Raw genomic sequence first — 20967 nt, 5'->3', positions numbered from 1 at the left:
AGTCTGTTACACATTTTTTAGTAATATATACCACAAAACACTTTTATTACATGATAATGACCTTGAAATTTAACCCAAACTTTGATATAAACAATTAGTCGCTCCATTTTCCTCATTGCACTGCATGTAATATGTGTTTTGAAAGACTTTTCACAGAGCAATCTTTCAAGAATTATGAAAGCTGACAGCCTACCATATTAAAGTTCTAAACTATTTGTGCTCTTCTTTCAGATTTAGTGTCAATTTGATCATGAATGTTATACCCTTGACCTTGAAGTGCTTCTAAAAATAGCTGTAAATTTGTTAACTACAAATTACACACATGACAGGTATTTTATGGCATGACATACTTGTGATTCTTTCACAAACACAAAAGCTTTTTATAGTGTAAATGTTTTATACTGGAATTAATCTATACGTGCTTGCAAGTATGTTACAATAAATTACTTTGTTCTGACAATGACCCTCAATTTCAATCACGAAAGGGGACAGTAATATTTTGTGATTTTGTGTGCATTTCCTATGGAAAACAGTGCTGTGTGGTGAAACTCATAAAAACTTGACCATTTTTACTACCTATCACTTTGATTGATTAATTCTGTTCAAATTATGGTAGATAAAGTGGGCTGTGACAATTTCCAATTAAAAAAAAAACACAAATGCTGTAGAAAATAAAAAACAAAGAAATACATAACAAATTTTCCAAAAACAAGAAAATACATAAGAATGGAAATTATTTTGGAAGTTGTCATAAGTTACAGAACAAATCCCCCCAAAAAGAAGACTGTCAGTGCTTTTAATGTGCGTTTCACAGGCTAGAATAAGAATCTTATGTGTTGGGCGCAATGTCCATAATATCAACTATTATTATGTACTTAAATACAGGTCTTTATGGGCAGGAATAGGCATTTCTCCTGATTTTGAAGGTCATAAATTCAGGGCCATTGTCAGAACAAAGTAATTAATTGTAACATATCTTGCAAGAACCTATAGATTTATTCCAGTATAAAACATTTACACCATAAAAACTTTTGTGTCTGTGAAAGAATCACTAGTATGTTATGCCATAAAACACCTCTCGTGTGTGTAATTTGTAGTTAACAAATTTACAGCTATTTTTAGAAGCACTTCAAGGTCAAGGATATAACATTCATGATCAAATTGACACTAAATCTGAAAGAAGAGCACAAATAGTTTAGAACCTTAATATGGTAGGCTGTCAGCTTTCATAATTCTTGAAATATTGCTCTGTGAAAAGTCTTTCAAAGCACATATTACATGCAGTGCAATGAGGAAAATGGAACGACTAATTGTTTTTATCAAAGTTTGGGTTAAATTTCAAGGTCATTATTATGTAATACAAGTGTTTTGTGGTATATATTACTAGAATATGTATAACAGACTATCCCTACAGCAAATATCACAGGGCTAGGGCTTTTCATCTTGAAAGCATGGACATTTGAAATGTCCTCTAAACCCAATATGTGATATTTCATGGGAATTTGGCCGTTTACGACCATTTTCAGTGGGGTAAATATACCATTGAACATTTCGGTAGCAAAATTTCTTTGGTAACCCAAGATAATATAGGTAAATGTCTATCAATACACAAAAATTGATGTCATTCCTAGGTGGGACGAAGGGTGATCCGTGACCTTGAATTTGGCACATTTTTCATTTTTGTCAACTTTGAGGGCGCTCTCCATAAAAACTGTGGGCACGAATCCGCTGATTTTTTTCAAAATTACTGAGCAAGTCAAAGCCTTCAACAGCATAATATTTTAGAACCTAAGGTGATGAAATGCGGAAGATATTAGCCTCTAAATATGCATTAAAATTGTCAAAATTAACATTTAACACCATTTTCGGTGACCTCGTGCACGTTAACGAAAAGTCAATTCCGCGTCACAGTCAGTTTTTCTTGCAAAGACTGTAAAGTTCTCTCAATTTCCAGATAATGAACACTTTTGCATGAATATCCATGCTACCACAATCAATCAAAAATGCATAATTTTCTTTTAACTAATATTTTGGAATGCGCATTGGTTGCTATGTGAGGCTGTATCTTAGCAACCAATTGACCTTGGGGCAAAATATTTTGGGATTTTCTGTCAGACACTTTGGGGAACATTTGGTGCGATTTTAAAGAAAATCGGAGGGGGTCGGGTGACAAGCACTGGATGATTTGACATGGATTGACCCATTTAATAAAAGCATCCAAATTTTACCAAATTTACTAATGTACATGTATACACAAATCAAATCTACATTTATGCCATTCAGGATTTTAGACACATATCAACTTCATCCTGTTTCAATTCACAAGATTGGTTGTAACAGAGAGGTGAGCCTCCCTGGTTGTAACCACAACTCACATGAAAATGTGAATTTGAAAAAGTGGATATGTCAGGTCAGTTTAGAATGATATTTGCATGTTCATTCCCTTCTGAAAGTCACTAAATTGTACATCACTCAAATTCAAATCATGTAAGAAACCAATGCTCAACTCTTGCCGTTACCATTGTGCTAACACTTGTAGGAAACCATCCACTCATGTAGTCAAAGAATTACTGCTATGCTTTAATTCTACTGTTATGTACTGTGTATATATTGTTTAAAAAATGGACTTTGTGAGTAGGGCTTTGCACTCATACAGGTAAGAATTTTTGGCTGAAGTGATGTGACTAAAAATGATTAGCATAAATGATCAGAGACAATGAGTCTATGATGTTTTTCTTCACTGTGACCTGCATCAAATAAAAATTATAATATCTCTGCATTGAACTTAACAATCAACAGAGCAATTAAGTTTGATTTTCAATAATGCACAACCATACTGGTATTACTGAAATTATTGTCCAGAGGGCAATATTTACACTGCTCTCACTCCCATTTAAGCAAATTTTCATCACAAAATATGACATACTGTCTGCACCAAGATCATGTGTGTGCAGCATGTCTGGGACACCTACATAAACCTGAACTGTATTTAAAAAAAAAAAAGAAAAAAGAAAAACAGGGTACTCATACTCACTACAGATATTGCCCCTGAAGGCCACTAAGATATCTTGTGTCAGGTTGTCTGTCAACATCTTCAAAGTGTGAAAGACCTGGGCCCTGTTTTATAAAGCACTTGTGATAATGGCAGTTCCTAAGTATGGCAACAGGTAGGGAATATCCCATCAGCTGTGATTTTACCACTACTGTAACTTTTAAGAGACACCTGCTTGTGTATGTTGACCATACAATAAAATGTTGGCATCCTTGGATGCTGACATTCTTTGTTTTGTTGAACTTGTAAAGCATGTAATGTAATCACAATGCTTTAACACTAAATATTCGGTGTAATTTGTCGCATTCATACAGTGCCATGACTGAAATTAATTATAAAACGTGACATGCCACAACCATTGCTGGATTTCAGATTTTCTCATTCCATTCATAGTCATTGCAATAGAGGAATAAAATCCATTCAAAGCTGAAAGACAACTTCTGATAAGTTGGCTACTTGGGAGATACAGATCCCAACATAACAGTAACTCTGTTATTACCAATTTGGTCTTCTTCCACTGTGATCACAGCAATGCTAATCTCGCCTACATGACTGATACAGTATATGACAAAACAGAAATGTTCTTATGGCGACTGGTATGCCTCCACCATATCACATGGTTCTCCTAATCGGCATAGAGTATATCTTGACAATGAGATACAACAGTTTTATATGATTGGCAACAAATTGAAATGACATGTTTGAAAGTTTGGTACAACCACATTTGTGGTTGTGTCAAACTTTCAAACATGTCATTTCAATGTTTTGAGTGTTTACATTCCTTGAATTAGGTTCCATTTAGATGGATGGCTATATTGTTTCAGAGGGCAAGTATTCAAGAATTTGAGCATTTTCACTTGACCTTTGACCCTATGGCCCACAACTTTTTTCAAATTATCTTTAACGGGTAACATCCAATTTTCACAGTATAGGCCTACTTTGAGCTATTTTCCAAATATGGGACATAATTGTGACAGTTTAACATCTTTGCTTGACCTTTGACCACATGGCTCAAATCTTTCCCCTACGGAATCACTATGCATTAATGTTTGTATATACCTAGTTTGATCGAGTACATGCATTGAGTGATCTTCAGTGTATGGGAAAAAAGTGTAATTTCAGCACTAAATCGTATAAGTTTAGCATTTCAACCTGACCTTGACCTTTGACTCCATGATTCAACAATTTCCATGCAGTAAATGTATATGTACTAAGTTTCATGAAGATACCTTGAGTCATTTCTGAGATGTGAAGAAAAAGTGAAATTTAAGCACTTTCACTCAACCTTTGATCCCATGGCCAAACCCTTTCCATAGGGAATCATAATCTTTTAATACATGTACATGTATATACTACAAAGTTTCAGTCACTACATAGATATGGGGGAAATAGTGAAATCTTAAGAATTTGACCTTGACCTTTGATCTTAAGCATGTGCACTCAAGACTTGATAGGCACAACTTTGTCCACTCATACATATTACCTATGTCAAGTTTCATTTGGATACATCAAATGGGTCTTAAGTTATGCTGTCCACAAAATTGATTGCGGATGGACAACTCGAAAACATAATGCCTCTGGCAACACTTAGTGGTGGAGGCATGAAAAAAAAAAACATCGATATTTCCAAGCACGAGGAATTACAGAAAACAAAAAGCATATCAAATAATTTCCATTAATACTACACAATTTTCAAGGTGATGAAGGAAAACACAATTCTGACTTTAATAAACGATGATAATTTCATTCACAGAATACAAAATTCAAATATCACTGCTCTCTCTTGCAGATAACAAAATTATCATACATTTCATTCAGTGCGTTGAAAATCAGTCTTTCTATGGAATATACCAGATACTGTATGGCATTTGTACACGTAAAGGGAGGGTTGCTGTCAGATGTCCTCTACTAAACACAAGCCATTACTCTTTCACAGAAAGTATCAGGAATTTTTTAAATGTCACAGATTGAATCCTATTTAGCAACTATTTCATTTGAGTGTACAGTGCACTCCCGTTAGAACGAACACGGTTATAACGAAATTTCGTTATAACGAAGTAAATCTTCTGGTCCCAAAATTATCACCATTAAAGTCTATGGTACAAAATTCGCTTATAGCGAACACGGTTATAGCGAAATTTCTGTTATAACGAAGTCTTTTCCGAGCGCCACAGACAAAGAAAAACAAAAGAAATGTGCTCCATTATAACGAAATGCGAATTGCTTTCGAAAATACGTAGTGGAACATGCATTTATAGCGTCTCTGCATGGGTGAACGCTTCACACCACTGTGTGTTCGCTCCTAGTGTCACGCACAGTTTCTGAGGGGAACTTGCATTTATTATTGTAATACAGTTATCCCATCACATTTCACATAGCTTTCCAGTGTTTGATGAGTATTAAGCAAACATAATAGGATATATATACGTGGTTCCTTGTTTTCGTTATATATTGTATTTGTTCGGTTATAACGAAATTTCGTTATAACGAAAGAAAACTGCCGGTCCCGAGCATTTCGTTATAACGGGAGTGCACTGTATTGAAAACTGTCCTTATTCATGTCAATGAGAATGTCCCCTTTGCCATACTGAGTAATGCATGCAAATAGAGGATGCCTTTTATATAAAAAGACTCTTAGGGAACTTCAACAACAAGCCAACAAATTACCTATGTCAACATGATTTGATAGCTCCCATTGATAAACACATAAACTATGATAACAAGACTGTTCAACAATGTAATTTTATGCTCTGCAGTGTCACATCTAAAAAGCAATATTTTGTATGTCAGTACATTGCAACCATGAGTGTGATTGTGCAAAATGCATACATGTATATTCGATGCAAGTGGGTGATTTCAAGTTCGGTGCTAGTGCTAGTGCTAGCTCCCAAATAACTGCGTTAAATCGAGCTCCAACATTGACGGTCAGATTATTAACGAAGCGATACCGATCAAAATTATCGATCCCAACACCGCTGTGCTAGCATAGCACCACTGCGCAGTCCACGGGAATTGTGTGACGAAAAAAATTATTGTGCGTGATTACAGTTAAATATTAAAAGATGCAGCCATGACTGCTTAGTTTTAGACTCATAATGAGGAAAACAAATCAAAATGCCTCAAATTTCATCCCTTCCTAAAAACACAACTATCTTAATCTTGCTCCCAGGCTCAAATTTATGTAGCCACGTCTGCAGTGCTCATGTACGTTACGTGGGCAACTGCTGTATTAGAATAGGCTTTGCACGTAAAACGGGCATCTATTATAGGAGTGAATGCGGGTCTGCACAGCAATGCTAACACCAGCACTGAACTTGAAATTACGAAAATGATAATCCCTAGGGGCTAGTGTTAGTCAATGGGGAAAAAGCACGTAAATCGCTAACACAAACGGCCGAGTTCGGTTCAGCAGACAACATTCAACACCGAGCCCAGCACTAGCAACTAGAAATACGTCATAATTTTGAGGTCAACTCCCAACACCAACGTGATTTCAAGTTCGGTTTTATCGCCGGTGCTAGTGCTGAGATAGCACTAGCACTAGCACTAGCACCGAACTTGAAATCACCCAGTGTTTGTTATGCTCCTTGACTTGTGCTGCATGATCAGCTGTTACTGACTTTCTGAAGCCTCAATTCAAACTGAAGTGTGGGAAAACTCAACTAAATTCCTCTTGACCTTCATGATGATTTAAAATGGGCAATTGTTGATAAGGAAAGAGTTTACTGTTAAAAATGGATTGTCTGTATGCTCAGAATGGGTTGCTGTGAAAGGCTCAAACTGCAGCTGATCATACATGTCGGCCAGTAGAGGTTTATTTACCAGACTCATAGCTGAACTTGCCTTACAATTCCAAAGGTTTCCCTAAATAAAGGGAGATCAATTCAAAGACCAATAACCTCCATGAGCTCACAACATTAGCAGTCAATTTAAAATCATCCTCCTACCATACACATGTTAATTAACAAGTAAAGGTGACTCATGGAGATACTCCTAGCTCTGTGAAAACATGCATACTGAGTTTTTGTATCAGCTGAAAGATTTTCTCCTGTCCCATGTATCTTCATGTTTACTGTTTATCAAAACTGTCGAGGAAAAAGGTGTCACTATCAGTGACCACTTTGAGCTTGTTTTTAGCAATGCTAACATGACATGTGTATTAAGGGTTAGTACAGTGGTACATTTGTAAGTGTATGACTCTTCCCCACTATGTTTGGACTATTGTTTCTCCAGTGCCATACCTAACAAGACTTTCTTTCCTTTGCAAAGAAATGGGGGGGGGGGGGGGTAGAGTTTCATCAGAATTTTTTTGTGATGGGCAGTTTACATCTAACCACATCAGATGTAAAGAGACTTGCAATATAAGTCACTGTAGCTTGCTAGAGTGCAGCAATACAAGTTGTTGATTTTCATCTGCATGAATGCATATTTTCCTGAAAATGTCTCCTGATAAACACCAATGCTCTAAACTGAATTAGACACATAACATTAACACTTAAGAAATAGTCACTATTTTATGGTTACAACTTTTAGACCAGTCTTTCTATTTCAGATCCATTCTTCACTTCTGATTGGTTTTCCTTCGCTTGTACGCAGGGATTGGCCCATAATACATCTCAGCTGTAAAGAAGAAGAGCAAGGAGAGAAAAGGCAATAAAAAAATAATGCTATTAAAACACATCAATGAAACAAGTTAAGACTGTATGGAGAACGTCACGAATAAGCCCTCAGCAAGTTTCATCCCAATCTATCACATATGTTTTAAACTTGGATGAAAATGAGGGGAAAAATACAACAGATATGGGACTCTGGGGATCCAAACCTGAGACCTCAGGATTGTTAGATTAGTGCTGTTAGCAACTGAGCAATGGAAACCCCTAGTACAGTATTTATCCCTAGGACCCTGAAACCCCTTAATTTTCATTGCTCGTGTGGTAAGAAGCTATAATAAACTGGACACAAAACCAAGGGATAGAAATCAACTTGGATATAAATTTGAGGGATCACTGAAGTGATGAGCAAAAAAGCAAAAAAGCAAAATAAATCAGAAAGAAAACTTGTCAAGAAAATACAGAACAGAGCAGTGATAATACAACTCACGGCTACTTAACTACACAGAGCACAAGGGACAGAAAATAGGGATCATAGTATAGGTTTTCCCATTCATTTTCAAACTTTTTTCATTCAATTTCACAAATCTTTCCTTCAATTTCGTCGCAGGATGTTGGGAATAGGCCAATCTTACTTTCAAATTCGTCTTTCGTCGTTCATTTTCAAATAAAGTCCATTCATTTGGCATACATTTTCGTCATTTACAGTTCAAATTCGTTAGTCTCACTTGCAGCACTCAAAACAGCAGGATCGATTTCGTCTTTTGTCAATCATTTTCGTTAAATTTTCATTCATATTCGTCTAGTATCTCTATCCGGTGTGATTTTCCAGTCATTCATGTATTTTTTTTTTTCCTGTAACCGTTCACATTTTACATTCAGGAGTTGACATACACACAAGTGTCCTCCCCCCCCCCCCCCCAAACACACAGAATCATAGATACAGACACACACACAAGCAATCCGAGTACACACTGATACAAGCAGACGTACCGTCTCGCAAACGAAAACACTGACAAACGATTTCTAGGCAAACATGATTAAAGACAAAATTTAAGTGTAGAATTGTAGCCTGTTTAATGTCAAAGAATGGATAACATAATTATGTTTGCTGCTTTCCAGGGTACAAAATTTAAAGTTTGCTTCATGCATTACGATGCGAAAACCTGAACATTACGAGTTAAAGTTCAAAAGGTGACACTGACATACTGTCCTGGGTTATGACTTTTGACTGTTGTTTATCCTTCAATCAATTTTGGTTGGCAGTCATGTTTTTCATGTGTATTGTCTAAGCAAATGGTTAGGGAATAATGTGTAACGATACCATTTACGAGAGAAAGTAAAAATATGTCAGCTTACAGTTGGTTCACCATCAAAATAAAGAATCGACAACATCTGACTAATTTGAATGAAAAATTCATGAAATTGTGTGAACAAAAACGAATTTGATCTTCACATTTTGCGGTCCGTCAGTGGGAGGGATGAATTTGAATGACAATTGACGATTCTGAATGCTATGTCTTCGAAAATGTTTGACGAAAAACGAATTACAATGACAATTGACGAAATTGAAGTTAGGATTTGCGTTCCACGTGCTTCTCGGGACGAAATTGAATAATAAATCTTTGAAATTGAATGACAAAAGTGCGAAAATGGATGGGAAAACCTATAGTTCCCTATTAACTGGCAGGTTGTTATACATTTTCCCCTTGCTATTAAATTGTACTTCAGGGACACATCGCATAACCACAAGGTATTGAATTCATGGATGATGTGGAATGTAATTTAACAAGGTAAGAAATCTTACACAGTAAGCATATTCTGTAGATATCAATTTATTGTGACAGCTTTTGCTTAAGATTGAGTTCATGAGACGTCAAATGTTGTCTGTCATATCTAAAATTAGAAAGTTGCAGAATTTCAAACTTATGTCCCTAGCATAATAACAGGCAAATGCCTTATGATGCAAAAAGTATCAACATTAAATCGAAGGGGTTTTCCTGCTGGCCTGGCTGATACCAGATGTTTTCTAAAGTGTGTGCAAAACAAAGACATCATTCCAAACAAATGACATTTTGGCTTTCACAAAGTATTTGGTGAGTTTCTTGCTGAAGGCTGAGCTACATTGTACTTGCATCGATTGTTCACTCCACCAAGGAGGTTATGTTTTTGCCAATGTTGGTTTTATCTAGTTTGTTTGTCAGTTTTGTCAGGTTTGGGTGAAATTTTTGTGAAAAGTTGATAATGACACAAGAAATGGATAATAAGGTGATACACTAGAAGTGCATCGTGATCTGTATCCGTACAGAATCGTCCTTTTTTTTTTATTCCCATTTCTTTCGACTGATTTTGTGAATGCAGTATCTTAACAATGACTTGACCAATTAACATTAAATTTTCTATTATCCTATGTCATGTCAATGACATAAAGAAATCATAAAGATAAAGAAATTTGTTCCTAAAGTTAACTTATCTGTGACGTCATCTACAACTAGGCGCCATTTTGTGATTTTGTCATGACATTAAATGATCGATCGTATCTTCATAAATTAAATGTCATATCTATATCATTTAATACAGTAAACCTCGGATAAGTCGACGTCGAGTGAGTCGAAAATCACTTAACTTGAAGCAAAATAAAAAGTCCTGATTTTTCCCTTTGTATTTTCTCTGAGAAATATTTGGATAAGCCGAAGTACGAGAGTCGAATTTCGGCTGTGTCGAAGTAAAACATTCAGTCCCTTTTGTACAAAATACACGTAGTTTACATCACTTGAGCCGAAGATTTGTCTGGCATTCTCATTACATTTAGAGGAGAACAAAAAAATCGGCATGTCGCAGAACCCCATCCCTGACCTGCTGCAGGTAAGCATGCACACTCAATATCTTACACCTTACCGCTCCGCACGCATGTCGAATATATACACACGTATACATGTATACACACAGCACATCGATCCATACTTTATCCATACACACAGCACATCCATACTTTATCCATGTCAAGCCAGAACTCCTTGGTCAACCAATCGCTGCTTTAATATTTTAGTGACAGGCCAAGTGGGCGGAGCTTGTTTGTGCGTGCCCGTCTGGCTGTATAGTTTTGTTCAATGGAGGTGGGATGGGCCTGGGAGAGTGTTTGTCTCAGGGTAGGTTGACAGAGATGGCTACCTATGTTGCATCAAAGACATAGCACATGCACATTGCCACATTAGCGCAGACATTCTCAGAACTACGTTTAACTACTAGTATTGATACAAATTCCATGTTCAATTTAGAACAAAATAAGAACATTATCTTCAAGAACAGACAAATTTGAATTCAAACACACACATGCACGCACACACACACACACACATGCATGCAAATGTACTATAATACATGTACATAACTGTGAGTCGAAAAAAAAGTTCACTTAAGTCGACGCATTTTTGTCAGTCTCAAGAGCTTCGACTCATGCGAGGTTTACTGTAGTTAGTTCATGTGACTGCCGGTCTTCCTGCACAATCCTTATCAGTCGGGCTATCATGAGGTGCACATCAAAATTTTAAAATGCTCAAAATCACTTCCCAAACAATTTTCCATGCGTTTTAGACAATTCTAAGTGCTTTAAAAATTTCTGCACGGTTTTTGTGCACACAGCACGTAAGCAAAAAACAAAAAACAAAAACAAAAACTTTTTTTGCCATATTTGGATTCCTGATACTTCCAGGAGTACCATTTCTGGTCAGTCTTGACCAATAACAAGGTAATGTGCATACGCCAAAGTTGAAATTCCGTGTGCATGTCTATGTGCAATTATAGTGACAAAACTTGCCTTTCTTCATTTCGCCAATCTCCTCAACATGCAAGGGTACCCCCTGTGTTTATTGCATATTCCAGAAGCATATGAATTCTAAATAACATTTCAACTATCAATACTACAATGTCGTCACAGTGACAACTTTCATTCTTTCTTCTTTCTGATGTATTTTGAGAATGCAATATCTCAACAATGACTTGACCAATTAACATCAAATTTTCCATCTATGCCATTTTTAGCATATTATGGCTGAAAACAAGCTGCTTGGCCGAGGTCTGCACTCTACGAGTGCTTTTCTAGGTACTATGTGTGTCAGGCTTGAACTTTCTTGTTGCTCGGAAAGTCTTTTGCTTTAAAGACTGCACACAAGCCAATATTGGCATGATGATTGAAAGCTCAAAGTTAAGAATGTGCATCAGTTTCATTATTTAAACCTGAAACTGTTTAGTGTTATTGAAGGTGTGTTGTGTGGTCTACTGTTTGTTGCAGGCCTCGGTCTCATCTGCTTTCTTGGCTTCACAAAACTAATAGATGACTGGGACATAATAGCATTAAAAAAAAAACTTCATTTGACTGAATTACAGTCCAAGCTACTTTGAAAATGTTCCCATTATCACCCTTGCTCAGAATTATTTTCACAAATACATGTTAGGTGGGCTGTATTCAATTGCTCTGGCCAGAATGAATACTGTATACGCCAATATTTTCGCGTACAGATATTTTCGCGAATCGCGGTATCAGCGGCATTTTCGCGTGTTGTTAAATTCGCGATTGATACTAGTAACGTTAGTAGTAGGGTCTACTACCAAGCCCAAGAAACACGTTCAAACACTTGCCAACGTACTCGTAACGTTTTTCCATTTGCATTGTGACTTCCCAAACATGACAATAGAAAAGACACAGTAGAAGATTTATAAAATGAAACAATTACGGGAACTTGCAGCGAGACACTCACACACGGCATTCACAAGTACCTACCAAATGTTGCAACAAAATGTAGCTGCGCTAGCGCTAGCGAAAGTTTTACATGCATCAATTGGCCTCACCCAACCACATCGAGCCGGTGTTCGTTCGCGTAGGCAAACGTAGCACATAACTGCGACCAGCAGCCCCGTACGCATAGCGTATAATGGGGCCGCGGACTGTAGCATGCAGGATCATGACAGGGGAATATCGCGGACAAATATCAACTTGAAATCGAAAAATTTTTCAATTTGAAGACTTACTTGTAAAGATGAAGTATTGAAAACAGGGTTCGTGCAACGTTTGGTCCTGCCAATAGTCTCTTTCTGTTCGAATTGATGACTTAATGTGACTCGGTCCAGAGGAACGTCAATTCAGCGTGGCTCTCAAGCTCTCCCAGGTTCCTCTCGACCGAGTCACATTAAGTCATCAATTCAAACAGAAAGGGGCTATTGGCAGAACCAAACGTTGCACGAACCCTGTTGTCAATACAGTCAACCTCGCCTAAGTCGAATCTATTGGGACCGACGAAAACACTTCGACTTACGCGAAATTCGACTTCCGCGAAAGTCGAATTTTTTTTCGACTTGTATTTCGTGACGAATTTTCATAACGCAATGTCTTTTTATGTTTTTATTGGCCGTGAAATTATAGTAGACGGTATTAATATGTTATAATTAGTGTGTTTGTTTTGTTTAAGTTTTAAAAAAGAATCCTGAAGCCCAATAATTGGACTGCGATGATTGAAATGCGTTGCACGTAATGTCTGCCAAAGATCGCCAAACGAACGCGGGAGTTCGGGGCGTCGTCATGTGTTTGGGGATATCGTTTTTAATTCGGCAACTAAATTTCAGTCACAAACGCACGTTGGGCCACCAAAAAAGTCGGATATTTGCCTTTACTTTTGGAAATGAACAGCGGTAACAATCGGCTCCGTAAGATGCTAGAATAAATGTCAGATGTTTGCTTTTAATTTAAGAAATGAATAACGGTAATATTCGACTCCATATGATACTAAAATAAATGTCGGATGATTGCTTATACTTTTGGAAATGAATAACGGTAAGATTCAGCTCCGTATGGTGCTAAAATTAATGTCAGATATTTGATTGTCCCTTCGAAAATGAAAAAGGATAACACTTGGCTCCGGAAGATGCTGAAATAAATGTCGAATGTTTGCTTTGACGTTCGGAAATGTATAATACCAGGTAATAATATTCAACTCCGTACGATGATAGAATAAATGCCGGATGCTTGCTTTTACGTTCGAAAGTAAATAATAATATTCAGCTCAGGAAGATACTAAAATAAATGTCAAATGATCCCTTTTACGTTCGGAAATGAATAACAATAATATTCAACTTCGTACGATGATTAAATGATATGTCGGATGTTTGTTTTTACTTTCGAAAGTATATAAATAGCAATAACATTTGGCTCCGGAAGATGGCAAAATGAATGTCAGATGATTGCTATTACGTTTGGAAGTGAATAACAGTAACATTCAGCTGCGTTTGATGGTAAATGATGTCTGCCTTGACGGTCAAAAATTAAAACAGTAACATTTGGCCCTGTGCGATGCTCAAATAATTGTCAGATGGTTCATTTCACTTTCGTAAGTGGACAGCAGTAACATTAGGCTCCGTACGATAATAAAATAAATGTCGGATGTTTGCTTTTAAATTTGGAAATGAATAACGGTAATATTCTGCTCCGTACGATGATAAGATAAATAACAGACTGGTGCTTTTACACATTCGGACAAAAATTTTCGAATTTTGGATTTTGCCATTCGTGTCCTTCGCAAATTGTTCGCGTGCTCCGCGAAATCTCACTGAGCTGTAAATGTTTGCGAGCGTAGCGCACTCCATTAGGGAATTTGCAAGCAAATTCGTAAACAAATGCAGTCAAACTCGCAGACTGTTTTTACTGTCGGAAACAGTTTTTGTTGCTGCAAATTTTCAACACGCTACGCTCGCAAACATTCGCCGCTGATTGGTGGCTTGTGCAAGGATTTTTTTCTTCTTCTTGTCTTTTCCCCACAAACCCTGCTGCACCGCCCGCACATGGCTCGCCTCTAACCTGGTACATGATTCTGATTTATGTTCTTCTCAGCTGGACATCGAGGATACAAGGGATATTAGGATTAACTTGTATTCGACCCTTGGGAGTATTTTATTACAACAGTAGTGCGTTTTTCCTTCGTTTGTTTATTAAAGAATGAAAGAATTTTTTTTTTTTACTTCAATGTTTGAATGACGTACGGAGGAAAAAAAAACTTCGACTTGTGCGAGGGAAATAACATGTATTTAGACAAATCTGGACCTGAAATTATCTTCGACGAAGGCGAAATTCGACTTGTAAAACTTTGACTTGTGAAAGATTATTTTAAAGAAATAAGTAAAGAGAAAATCGGGACCTTTCTGGAGCTTCGACTTGGCCGAGTTTTCAACTTGTGCGAGGTCGACTTAGGCGAGGTTGACTGTACTTTAACTTTACTAGTCCAGGCTAGGCTCCATAGAAAGTGCACCTAACCTTGTTTTTTGATATACAATGTTTTTTGATGGTTTCTTGTCAATTCGAGGGTGCTGATTCCAAATCTGATTGATGCCACTCGCGTAAACTTGAGCATTTTCGGCAAAATGCAAAAATCCAAAATGGCCGCCAGATATGCTAATTTGGCCATGATAATCCCAGTTATGTCAATTTTATGACTGATCATTTCATCAAAGTTTTTTAAATTTTTGTTCCTTGAATAATTCTACTTACACATGCAAGAAATTTTTCATTTTAAGAGGTACATTTAGTATTTTAAGCTTATTTTCAATTCAAAATGGCCGCCACTCCTATACTCATGTACTATATGAATGGTAAAAAAAATATGCATAGAAATAGAAGACGAATTTTCAGTCACATACCTTCACTTTTATCAAGTTTTGCATGTGCAATGCAAATCTGATGAGTGCCGATAGCAAAACAAGCAAACAAACAGAAAATCTATTGTTTTTAGGCTTATTATATTCTTCTTAATACAAAACTTCAAAATGGATGCCACTCATATACCCCTGCACAATATGAACGGCAAAGTGTACATGGAAATAAACAAATTTTCTTTTTTTTCTGTCACTCAGGTACACTGTTTATCAATTTGTGTGCTGATTATAAATCAGAAGGTTGTTAGTAACAAAAACTGTTTTATTTTTTGATGCAAACATCTGAATTTGCTACGTACCTCAATCTGAATTTTTCCCTAGGAATTTGGAAAAATCCACCAAAGCTTGAATTGAAGCCAACATCGAGATTGTTTATCAGGCATTATTAGATATGAACATTTGATACTTGCTTGCCTTGAGATGTTTGACAGCACAATATTCACTCTGATTTACTGAATTAAAAGGCTGAATCCTACATGATGAGACAAATGAAAATTCAAATTTCCTGTCCTGTTCTACATTATCTAAAAGCGACATTATACAAACGTTTCAGTCCCCTCATCCGAGAAAGAATATGAGGCAGGGGAAAAAGGAAAAAAACAGACCACCTCACTTCCTGTCGTCAAATCTCTGAAATGAAAACAATGCCCCAAAATTTTTCATGTTAACCCAGATGAATTATATATGGTAGATGAATTTTACCACCATTTTTTCGAAGTGAATGTGTTTGCGTATAATGATGTCAAGGGAGACTCTGAGATCTGTACAGTGCTGCCTCATTCTGAAAGCAGTGTTATAACAACTTCACACTGCTTGTCTTTAATCTTCAGCACTTGCAGACTCATGATTGCTCTAGGTAACCAGACCAGCTTTGTTAGGACTCTGAATGATGGCCTCCTTAATGGTAGCTGTAAACTAACTCCACTAGAGCTCTTCTAACATACAAATACATGGTGACATCACATTCGCTTCACGTAGGAAGTTTGCAGATGATCTCGCCTTTATAACGTCTCATAGAAAGTCCTTGGATGACATCAGCTGAGTACTGACCCATCTCAAGACAATAGAGGAGTACTTCACCTTCTGGAGACTTTGCCCCAACCTTTGTAAGATTATCATCAGACCCATGCCTTCCATCTTAATAACCATCTTGCCAATGCTATGCTCTGTGGCAAGCCTTCCAAGCATAGGCTAAGGAAGTCCACCCTCCTTCACTGGCTCTCGATCACTCTCCCTCACGCTGGAAGGAAAGGATGACAAGTGTCACCACTCACCAGTGCCGTCAACGCATACCCTGACCTTCTAAACACGATAGCATGGGGGCATTTCATGTAGCGTTTTGTCTGACAAATTTGTCTGACAAATTTGCTCTCAGCCAATCAGATGCAAGGATTTTAGTAGCTTATAACAGCTGTCAAAAAGAAAAGATCTGACAAAGCGCTTCATGCACTCTAAAAAAAATCCGGGTCAAAACTGACCCGGAACTGGGTCCGTTGGCGTCACACACCTTTCCGGGTCAAAAATGACTTGGAATTTGGTCATGAAGACCCGGAATGGGGTCACCCTGATCCAATCATGACTCTGGATTGGGTCATATCTGACCCCATTCCTTGTCATTTCTGACTTGGAACGGTGTGTGACCCCAACGGACCCAGTTCCGGGTCAGTTCTGACCCGGATTTTTTTTTTTATAGTGTGAAATGCCCCCTTGAACAACCTGCCATCAATGCGTCTGAAATCCCACAAACCTAGATTTCCCTCCCGTAACTTGAAAGCTTTGACCCCAAAACAGGTTGGTGCAGATGCTAGTCTGATGTCATCTCCGATACCACCCAAATTACCTACAACTGTCTCTGGCCTGGCAACAAAGCCATAGGGCTTCAACGGGTGGTGATCAAGCATGTCCTAATGTCTTCATTCTGTTTCTATGGCAAATAATTGCCCTCTGACTCCTGAGGAAGTGCTGAACATCACCAGATGTGGTTGCAATTAAAGCAATTGCAGGACTAATATGCATCTTTAGCCTGAGAATTCTTGAAATTTGGAGCTGATGTCGCCTGCTACCAAACATCCAAGGGTTCTTTAAAGACAATAAAAATGACAGTTCTATTTTTAAGACAAGACTGAATGAGATCATGATGTCAAAGTGTATATTATCAACACCTGGGAACTGTGAGAGAACTGAAAGAGGTATTTCACATTGCTCCTTGGTTGATGTTTAATGAATAATTTGTACGATATTGCGTTTGGATAGTTTCGTTTATGCCTTCACCAGTTTTTGTTGTTTTAATTCACGAAGAAAATCAAGTTTGCTCGATAATAGCAAGGCGGTACTTCTAAATTATATCATATCAAAGTGATGGAGGTTATGATCCATTTCAAACTCGCCTCAGGACTCCTCCCTCCCCGCACCCCCCCCCCCCCCCCCCAACTCCTTGCTGGTAAAAACAAATCTACAATGTAAAGGGTTTTTAGTTGGGTCATTAATGTCCGATGTGTTTTTGTCTGCAACCATATATCTCTGCACTTACTGTATTGGATTTTTCTGTACTTTGTTGATATGGTTTTAGGGGAATGCATATTAGAAGCTTTGCTTTCTAGCTTCCCCTCCACTTTCAACATTATTTGATAAATACCATTCATGTAGACTTCTTAATATATTGTGTTAGTATTACATTTCTATATTCAACCTGCATGTAGAATATGATGGTCTTGCGAGACGTTTAGTGAACTTGAATTCGTTGTTGAGACAAAATGAAGTATATAAGAAATTGTGTTAAACATCGTAAGGTTTATGAATACTAAATGCTCAAATATACATGGAGGCCCTCTATATTGTAAGTGACACCCAACATATTTGTATTACACATGCAATACTTCATGCCAGCGTAGGTACGGGACTGGAAATACAGTAAATTTGTTCTGTATTTCCATGCATATGTTTTGCCATTCATATAGCACATAAGCATAGGAATGGCGGCCATTTTGAATAAAAAATGAGCTTTAAATACTACATGAACCTATATGAAATGAAAATTCTCTTGCAAATGCAGATGGAGTAACTCTAGGAACAGAAATGTATAAAGTTTGGTGGAATAATTGGTCATATAAGGCACATTATTGTGTTTATCACGGCCGCATTAGCATATCTGGCGGCCATTTTGGATTTTTGCATTTTGCCGAAAATGCTCAAGGTTACGCGAGTGGCATCAATCGGATTTGGAATCAGCACCCTCGAATTGACAAGAAACCATAAAAAAACATTGTATATATCAAAAAACAAGGTTGGGTGCCTTCTAGCCTGGACTATTTACTGGTAAGTCTTCAAATTGAAGAAATTTTTTGATATCAAGTTGATATTTGTCCGCGATCCTACTCTGTCGTGATCCTAAATTCTACAGTCCGCAGCCCCACGGCCATAGTGTACGTACTAGTAGGAGTGTGTCTACGTACTGGCCGGTGTAACAGCCGCGTTGGTCTGGCCAGCGTTGGATGCATTTTGTCATCGATTTGTACTTAAGGTATGACGAGGTAATATTTTCGCGTGTTTTTAATTTCACAATCAGCCCGAAACTCGCAAAATTCACGAAAATAAAACCCTCGCGAAAATAACCGCGTATACAGTATTTAATTCAAGTACAGTTTTTGCAAAAACTTTCCAAATTATACAGACTCTAACTCTTGTGATTTGGAAAAAAAAAATTAAATAAATGCATAATGTTGGTACATACTGGTAGTAATATTCTAGATACTTTTGCAACATACCTCTGGTATTGTGTCGCATACTACGCTTTCTTGTAGTCACACCTTCTTGGTCTGATGTTCCCTCACCTTCCTTCTCTGCAGAAGCTGTTGTGCTTCCACTGGAGCTCCTGCTCCTTGTTCCTATAGGCCCACCTTCGAGCCCTGGAGCTGTGGCAGCAGCAGGCGACTTGCGACCAGATCGCAGTGATCTGAGATTTGGGGAAGTATCTTCTACCACATAATCTGACTGGTGCGAACGTGGTGTGTCTGGCCTGGAACTTGTGGAGTCAGTGTCTTCAGGATCCAAGGTAGTGGCCTGAGAGGTTTCTTGGACATGTCCATCATCTTTTGCCTGTCCCAACTCAGACTCCATGCTCACCTTAGGGGGACTTGCCAATGTTTTGGACTGTTCTGAAGGTGTTTCTTCATCAGTTGCAGCTTTTGATGTAGTTTCAACAGAGTCTGGACAATTCGCTGATGGTGAAGGAGTTGGTCCAGAGCTCACAAGAGAATCTACTTCTGGAGGCTGCCTTTGTAATGATGAATCTTCCTCAGCATTTGCATCTGAATACAAAATTTTGATCATGCACAAGTTCAATTCAAAGCCAAAATGTCCAATCTAATTTCACTAATCAAATCAAGCTGTCTTTTTTATACAAAATATCAATATCCCAAGTATGTTTTTCTTTATTTTTTCCCCTTGGTATTGATCTTCTAGGTAGCTTCTTTTTCCAGCATTCTTTAATTCTAAAAACTGCTTTTTTTTCTTAAAACTGGTTCTTTAAAGGGGCACTCTTCCAAACATGGATTCAGTGAATGCAAAAGAATCAGCGAAACGACCAGTAAAAGTCTGAAGAAAATCAGACTGTCAATTAAAAAAAAAGTTAAGTTTTAGTTCATCTGATGTGCAGCCATATATGGATGGGAACTCCACAGCTGATAGTGAAAGTGAGATAGTGGGACAATATATACAAATAAAAAAAAATCACAAAACTGCATATTTCAGAGATTTTCTTCTCAAAATGGTGAGAAAACAGAATACACTTTTTTTTTTTTGTCTGGGATGTCAAACAAGCACTTGACCTTGACCTTTGAATGAAGATTTGTGAAACACTTTTTCAACTTTCTTTATATTGTTCTAATATTTGTAACATCACAAATTGTAGAGTTCTCATCTACAAATGGCATGCCATGGAATGAACCAAAAGTGTAAAAGATAATAACTTCTGAATAGACTGTTCAATATCATTCACACATTCACGCAGTGTTTCATTAATCTTTCTGCATTTTCCATATCGACTGCCTTGTTTAGGAAATGTCATCTTTCAAAAAGTAAATTTATAATGCGATCCACACGCCACATATTTGTGAATTCTGATAGGTTTCTGTAAAAAAAGGGTAAGACATTCTCATTTCAAAATACGACATAATTATGAAAGTGTAAAGAAATAAACAGACTTAGTTGATCTAGGGGTCATCTGAACAATAAACAATACAGCTTCACAACATTGCTCTGACAAGTCTTATATTTGAATGACAGTTAACCTCGCCCAAGTTGAATCCTATGGGACCGCAAAAAATCCTTTGACTTACACAATAAGGTTATCATATGTTTACATCCATCCCAGGTATAATTTCTCTTTTGACTTGGCAAATTTTTCGATTCGTGCGAGATTGAAATGGGCGAGGCTTACTACACTTTGTTGCAAGAATATAAAATAATGTGCTGAATATGAATGTCCATACATCTTCCAAAGATTGGACAAAAGCACAGTAATTTCCAATTATTTCAATTTACACGGTAAGTATTTTGCCATTAAAAGCCTGCTGCAGGAATATATCTACATGGGGCCACGTCAGGATT

General features: G+C 37.4%; 1 pseudogene; it reads right to left on the bottom strand.

Annotated features, from left to right (window-relative positions):
• Positions 1–6755: 6755 nt before the first annotated feature.
• The window catches only part of LOC139725405 (uncharacterized), a 41980-nt pseudogene continuing 27768 nt past the window's right edge, over positions 6756–20967 (bottom strand).

The sequence above is a fragment of the Diadema antillarum genome, unplaced genomic scaffold (genome assembly GCF_040938485.1).
Source record: "Diadema antillarum isolate AM-2024a unplaced genomic scaffold, OU_Dant_1.0 seq00000039_RagTag, whole genome shotgun sequence".
In the NCBI taxonomy this organism is placed as follows: Eukaryota; Metazoa; Echinodermata; class Echinoidea; order Diadematoida; family Diadematidae; genus Diadema; species Diadema antillarum.
Note: the sequence above shows the minus strand (reverse complement) of the source record. Positions and strands in the feature narration are given on the sequence as shown.